We start from the raw sequence: 8184 nt of genomic DNA, 5'->3' as shown, positions 1-8184 counted from the left end.
TTCCCGAGGATGAATTACATCTTACAGGGCAAAGTTCATAATATCATAAGGTCATTGATCTAGAGCTGAAACTTCCGAAGCCATGTAGAGTTAATCCCCTTATTTTACAGGTGAAGAAATTGTGGCTTGGGGAGATTTAGTACTCTGACCCAGGAGTTCAGGTGTATTTCTCTGTATGATTGGATTTACAGTCAGAAGGCCTGTGTTCAAGATCTGTTTCTAACACTTACTAGGTGTGCGACCTTGAAGAAGTCACATTTTAAGCTTCAGTTGTGCCCTCTAGGTTATAATACTTTTACTCCCTGTCTTACAGGACAATTATGAGCAGAAAGTGCTTTGTAAACTGCAAAGATCTAGAGAAGTTTGGAGATCATGAAATCAATTTATTTTAGAATTAGAACCCTAAGGTATTCCCCAAGTGAAAGAGAAACCTCATAAGCAGTGAGAGGCCAAAAGCTACATCATGCTATTGGACAGTATTGCTTAACCTTTTGAGGGAAAAGTACTTTGTATAGGAAGTGATTTGGTCATGTTAGAAGAAACCTGTTGGGGGACAGCTAAGTGGCAAAGTGGATAGAGCATTGGCCCTGGAGTCAGGAGGAACTAAGTTCAAATCCAGCCCCAGACACATAACACTTACTAGCAGTGTAACCCTGGGCAAGTCATTTAACCCCATTGCCTAGCCCTCCTCCCCCCAAAAAAGAGAAACTTTTTGGATCAAAGAAAAAGGTATCTTTTTTTTAATCCATCTGTCTGTCTGTTTGTCTCTGTGTCTATTTATCTCTTCAGTCATTTGTTCATTCATTCATTTATCTGCCCATCTATTTATCTAGTCATTTATTCATTAATTCTTCTGTCTATTCAGTGATTTGCTCTTTCATTCATCTGTCTATCTAATCAGTCATTTGCTCTTTCAGTTGTCTGTCCATATCTCTATTTCTCTATCCGACTATCTATCTAGTCATTCATTAATTCATTAGTCTATCTGTCTCTGTTTGTTTGTTAATTTTTTTAAAAGAAAGAAAAGCAGTGCATTCCACAGCTTTTGTACTTCTGATCCCTAAACCACTTGAGGTCATCAAGGTTCACGAGTAAGTGGGTTGCCATTCCCTCCTCCTTCAAACCAGCCATGTTGGCCAGCTCAGACTGAGTAGTGTGGAGGACTATCCAGCCTCGCTGTAATGTCCAAGAGACCAAATTATGGGTCCCTCTCACTGCCATATGCATCTTGCTGGGCAGGCTTGATTAGAGAGTTTTTCATCACATTCCAAGAAGAGGTCAATAGTCTGTGGTGGTAAGGTGCGCCGTCTTTGGACAAAGAGGTAGACTGAAGAGAGAACTTTATGTAAAGCCTCAAAGGTCAAAAGGCCAAGGAAATAGTGTCCCCAAGGGGCCATTCGTCCAGGAATAGGGTCATCCCTGAAACAGGCACAGAGCAGCTCCCAGGGCAGCCCCACAAAAGGAAAACCTCCCTCAAACACTGAGGCCATGGAGGATGGTTAGCTAATCAGAAATTCATCCCATTAGCTGAAAGAGAATGGCGCCATCAGTGAATCAGAAGGAAATCATTCTTCACTATGGAACAATAGGAAAGAAATCAATATCCTCTTTCAGTTTTCTGAAGAAGGGGTTACAAGAGGCCAGCTTTGTTTCTACAGAAATGCTCACACCACCAACTTAAAGGGAGTGGTGCCCTCTCTGTTCTGTGGTGGGGGTGAGACAAGAGCTTTGTTCATGGCTTAAAACCCAAATCCTGCTCACAAAAGAGCGGCAAGGAGAGGATCAGAGGTCATCTAGTCCAGCCACCTCATTCGACAGAGAAGGAAACTGAGGCTCAAGAAGGGGAAGGAGCTCCCCCTGGGCCACCCGGTTTATTAATGGCATGGGTAAATTTCACACATAGGCTTTCTGATTCAATAGCCCAATGTTCGATTCCCTCTATCACCACTGCCTCTCCACAAAGGACACAAAGAGAAAAAGAAATAAAGAGAAGAATAAGGCTGCCTCTTAAAAAAGGAGGAAAAGATAAGCCTGATTCTCTTTCAAACCCTTTCCCAACGAAATTAGGTCACTTGAGGCCCAGCTGAGGAAGAGCACATTTGGCCCAAACAGATTGCCTCCCTGTGAAGCTGGGACTGGCTACTCTGCAGGGAGTGTTTACCCAGTTTGGGTCAGCTGGGTGAAGTCTGGAATCAATGTGTGACCTTTACCCAGGCTTAGAGGAAACCCACCACTACACCCACTCAACTACTCTAAGCGTTCTAAGCAGTGTCTGGCTGTAGTAAACCCTCAATAAGGGTTTAGCTTCGGACTGCTCCTCATTCTGGCAGCCAAGGACCTGAGATGGCATCTTCTGTCCCCTAACATCATTGTTCCATGAAAGACAGTGACTTCTTCCAGTGGATTACCAAATGCTTTGTTTCGGGAGCTACAATTCCTCCCACAGATTTTCAGAACTAACCCACAGAGTCATAAACTTAGATTTGGAAGAAGCCTTAGAGATCTAGTCCAAATGCTCCATTTTATAGATTGGGGAAACTGTGGCTCAGAGAGAAAGAATTTGTCCAAAGTCCCACGGATAACAGGAAGCACCATGTACATTTTAATCCAGGTCCTTGGATCTGGAACAAGGTCCCTTTTACTGGATCATGGCAATTCTAACCCCATTCTCTATGGATTGACCTGCTCCCCCCAAAAAACATAAGCGCATCGAAGTCAGAGAACAGTTTTTCACTCAGTGTTTGTCCCCAGCGTCTAGCACTGGGCCTCAGATGTAGTAGCTTCACAGATTTAATTTAACATTGGAATTAACTTATAGCCTTACTTAGGGTTTGATCTAGTAATCCCATGAAAATATTCCATTCCATGGCAACTTGAATTGGCCTGAAGGACAGTGGAGTGAGATGACCTGGCCATCTGGAGCCCTAAGAGCTTTATTATTAGCATAGAGACTTCAAGAGATTCGTTAGATACTCAAGACCCCTCATCTTGGTAGGAGCTAGACTTTTTTGTTTGGTCAAGAGGAAACAACTAAGGTGGCAATTCTAAAGAGGCAAATGTAGGCTTGAAAAGGAAGGTGCAACCAAACATCCAATGTCTTTAAACATTAAAGATTAGCCGAATGGAGTCAACCACCTTGGCAGGGAATGACTTACCTGTCCCTGGAGGTGTTCAAGGTGAGGCTGGATGACCCCCCTTGCAACTCTGAGATGCTTTAACTATGGGCTTAAACAAATGTTTGTCCAGAGACAAGCCTCTCTGAACCTCACTTTCCCCATACATAAAATGGAAATGGGAGAGGGAGACTTAATGAGCACCGAGGTCCTTTCCAGCTTTGATGTTTTATGGCTCTACAGTTCTCTAAGCCAGGAATGGCAAACCCAAATAGAAATGGGGGCCACAGAACTGTACCTAAAGATCCTTGGAGGCTGTATGTTTATTTAGAAAACCACACATATTTATATATTTCTTTTTTATTAATACATCAGTACTTTAAAATCAGACAAGCACTATGTTTTCTCTGAGCTGGTCCCATTCCAAGTGCTGTGGGCCCATGAGCTTCATACTGGACATGTCTGCTGTAAGCTAAGCCTCCCCACTCCCCCACCCCCTCCCCCAGGATCTGGGCCTTCTGCAGGCAGTCTTGGCACAAAGCCATTACTTAGACACTCCAAAATATGCCCCCATAGTATTTCCAGTACAGACCCTTACAGAAGCAACAGCGCAGATTCATATCAACTACGGAGAATCATAGACTGGTTGAGATCTTTGTTGGTAGAGAGAGTTCTCAGGACAATTTCAACTCAGTTCTTGATATTTAGATGCGTAACCATTTATGGTTACAAAAAACTTTCCTTACAATGACTCTTTGAGATCGCTTTTAACACCCCTATTTTATAGGTGAGAAAACTGAGTCTCAGAGAGGTTCCTAACTTGCCCAAGGCCACAACAGGGGGGAGAAAATCTCCTTTGCTTTCTCCTGGATCTCTAGGACAATCAGAGTCAAACACACACATAAGATGACCTGAGCAGTCACTGTCAGATTTTCAGTCTAGTTGCCTTCAAATGGCTTTTCCAGTGGTGTTTATCCTGTAAAGTGTTTCTGCCACAAGGACTGACTACCTGGAAAGGCTCTCCCCAACACCATAGCACTGGAGAAACTTGCTCAGAAGGATTGCCCCGTTATGGTCCTTCACCTCTGATCTCTTCCATGCTGAGAATCAGAAATTGAATTACTGTGACCGGGTGCCTTTCTCCCATTTCATCAGCAAGTCATTAATGCTTGCTACAGTGACATTGTAAATGGGGTGTACAGATGTGTCTTGCTTCACTCGACAGATGTGTTCTTCCAAAGTTGTGCATAAATCACATTTCGGAAAATTAAACCATGTGTTAATTGCACCAGTGAAGCTCCCTGTTTAAAAGAATCCTACAAACAATCCTTCTGCCAATTAAAGAATCATTTGGTGAAGTCAATTATCACTCCCTTGTTGACTTGTTTTGTGAATTAGATTTTTTTTTTAGACTAGGTTTGCCTAAAGTGGATTCCAACTGTAGATGAAGGCATGGAATTCCTTTACACTTATGGGAAAAGGAAGATTGGCTCAGGATTCATGGGACTTAAAGACAACACTTTGCCTTTAAATGGTATGATAGAGAGAAAGGGGAGTGAGGAAGAGGAAGGAGAAAACAAAAGGTAAAGGTGATAGCAACAGTACCGATGACATCATTATTTGCCGTGCCACCTTGGGGAGGTCACTTTTTAAGCTACAGTTTCCTCATCTGTAAAATGTGTATAATAACTGCAGTGAGTAAATAAGCATTTATTAAGCACCTAGTGCAACCCAGACACTGTGCTAAATGCTGAGAATAGAAAACAAGACAAGAGACAGTCCCTCAATTGAAGGAGCTCCCAGTCTAACAGGGAAACAACATGCAAGCACTGATGTTCGTGATGAAATTTGAGCACAAAGTGACGCTTTTTTGACTTCTCTTTCTTTCCTTCTTCACAACATGGCCAATATAGAGGTGTTCCGCACGACTCCCATGCATAATGAAGGCATTGTTCAGCTTCTCCAGGGGCAGGGGAGGGGCTGGAGGAAGGGAGAGAATTTAGAACTCAAAACTTTACAAAATGAATGTTTAAAATAAATAAATAAATATATATATATATATATATATATATATATATATATATATATATATATATATATATATATATATATATATATATATATATATATATTTTAAAGCCCACCTATAGTACAAATAACCTGTAGGCAGGATAAATTTCAGATACTGAACAGGCAGGACAGGAGAATTAAGAGGGACCAGAAAGGTTTCTCATAGAAGGGAAGATTTTAGCTGAGACTTGAAGGAAGTCAGGGAAACAGGAGGTAGAGATGAGAAGACAGAGCATTCCAGGCATGGGAACCAGCCAAAGGAAATACCTGGAGGTGGGAGCCGAAGGGCTTTGTCCCATGTCCTGTGGGATGGGGGAGGGAGATACAAGAAGATTGGGAAAGTGGAGGGTGCAGGTGGTAACAGAGTTCAAATGTCAGGGAGAGAAATTTGTATTTCCTCTTGGAAGGGACACTGGAGTCTACTGAATAGAAGACAGTGACATGGTCAGATTTGTACTTTAGGAAAATTATTTTGGCAACTGAGTGAAGGATGGACTGGAAGGGCTGGGAGATGCCAGCAGGCCATTAGCCCAGGTGTGAGGTGATAAGGGCCTGCACTAGGGGCAGGGCAGAGGAGAGAAGGAGATGGATTGGAGAGACGCTGTAAATGTGAAATTGACAGGCCTTGGCACCATATTGAATATGGGGGGAAATGAGAGATAGGGAGGAATCCAGGGTGACTCCTACGTTGGGAGCCCGGGGGACTGGGAAGAGGATGGGGCCTTTGACGGTAATAGAAAAGTGAGGAAGAGAAAAAGATTTTTAAAGAAAGATAACAGGTTCAATTTTTCATTTGTTGAGTTTAAAAGGTCTACAGGACACTCGGTTTGAGATGCACAAAGTCAATTGGAGATGGCACCCAGGAGGCTGCAGAAAGGTTAGGGTTGGCAGATTTGAGAATCATTAGCATGAAGATGGTTATTAAATCCATGGGAGATGTTGAGATCGCCAAGTGAAAGAGTATATAGAGAGAAAAGCAGAGAGCCCAGGACAGAACCTCAAGGGACACTCATGGTTAGAGGGCTTTGGAGGAGGATCTAGCAAAGGAGATGGAGAAGGAACAGTCAGAGAGCAAGGAGGAGAACCAGGAGAGATTGTGTCCCAAAACCTAGAGAGAAAAGAATATTGTAAAGGAGAGTGACCAACAGTGTCAGAGGCTGCAGAGAGGTCAGGGAGAATGAGAATAAAGAAAAAGCCATTGGTTTTGGTGATTAAGAGATGAGTAGTAACTTTGGAAAGAGTAGGTCTGGTTTGAGTGATGTTGTTAGAAGTCAGACTGTAGAGTATTAAGGAGAAAGTGAGACTGTGACATGAGAGAGTGTATGCCCCCACTTTGCAGCTCTGAGAGCCCTTGGACTGTGAATGCTTACAAAGGGCTTTGGAGAAAACAATCTTGTGAGTCAAGAGCAATGAGTGTTGTTCTGCCCGTTTTAAAGATGGGGAGAAATGAGTGTGGTGTGTGCCTCGTCCCCCAAGCTAGCCAGTGTCAGAGCCCAGCTTTGAATTCCAGCTCCAGCATTCTTTCCCTGAGGCCAGGCTGCCTTCTATAATAATAATAATAATAATAATAACAATAACAGTATCTAACATTTAGACAGTGCTATTTGCCAGGCACTGTGCTAAGCTCCTTACAATTATCATCTCATATGATCCTGACAACAACCCCAGGAGGTGAGTAACAATGTCCAGGAAGCCCTTTCACATCACCACTTTCCCCATTGTGGTTTCACTATATCACAGGTTGGCATACAAAATTAAACGGGAATGTTTTAGGAGTTTTGTGGAAGCCACAGACCACACCCAAAGGCCAGCAGATGACACAGAAAAAGTTTAGAAACTCAAAAACCTATAAACTATCTGTATAGTATCATATAACATCAGCATGTTTTATCTTTTAATACCATAAAGATACACAATTTCTTTTGTAAAGTTAAAATAAGTAAAAAGTTAAAGTTTGTGAAAAGAATATGACAGCCAGCAGAGGCCACACAAAGGCTAATATTTTTCTTAACATTGACCTACATATAGCCTACGACCGATCACTTAACCCAAATTTTACAGTAAGGTACTATAAACAACTCATAAAATAAAGGGGGAAAATGACTTCTCTGGCACAAAGGGAAGGCCAAAAAATTTTACACACATTTTCCAGATCAGGTAGGGAGACGAAGTGCTGCTCCTCTGTGATGTAGAAGGGAAAACTGCAATTATTAATAATAATAATAGCTAGCATTTCTATAGCACCTACTGTGTGCCAGGCACTGCGCTAAGTGCTCCACAAGCGTGATCTCATCTGATCCTCAGGACAGCCCTGGGAGGGAGCTGGGGAGGTGGTGGTCTGAGCTTCATTCCAAGCAGTGGTGGTGGTCAGAGGAGCTAGCTAGCAGGGGAGAGGGAGAAGGGAGGAAGGGAGCAGGAGAGGAGGCAGCCACATGAATGAGTTGGTCTTTCTGCTTTGCAGTGTGTGAGGGAGCCAAGGAGACAACATGCACAGACCTGCCCCCTCAACAGCCTGGGCAACCCAACTCCTTGGGTGTTTGGTAAATCTTGTTGTGTGCCAGAAATGTGTGGCACACTGGGGATTTTCAAACATCAAGCACTTCTTGCCTTCACAGAGCTTACACTTTAGCAAGCAGGGATTTGGTTTATCACTACACACAAGATAACGAGAGGAAGGAGAAGGCATTAATGATGAGAGAGATCAAGGAAGACTGACTCTGGAGCTGGGTCTTGAAGGAAAATAGGCAATGGGAGTCTCAGGCTTGTGGAACCCAGCCATTACCTTCAGGCCATAGCGAAGCATTTTCCAAAATGGTTTCAAATCTAACCCCAGACAATTCCTATCTGTGTGACCTTGAGCAAGTCATTTAAGCTCTGTCTGTCTCAGGTTCTTTGTCTGTAAAATGGGAATAATAATAGCACCACCTCCCAGAGTTGTTGTAATAATTGTAAAGTGCTTAGCACCATGCCTGGCACACAGTAGTAGCTCTGCAAATGCTAG

The sequence above is a fragment of the Phascolarctos cinereus genome, unplaced genomic scaffold (assembly GCF_003287225.1).
Source record: "Phascolarctos cinereus isolate Bilbo 61053 unplaced genomic scaffold, phaCin_HiC Scaffold_2;HRSCAF=192, whole genome shotgun sequence".
NCBI classification, from domain to species: domain Eukaryota; kingdom Metazoa; phylum Chordata; class Mammalia; order Diprotodontia; family Phascolarctidae; genus Phascolarctos; species Phascolarctos cinereus.
This window is presented reverse-complemented; position numbering follows the sequence as displayed.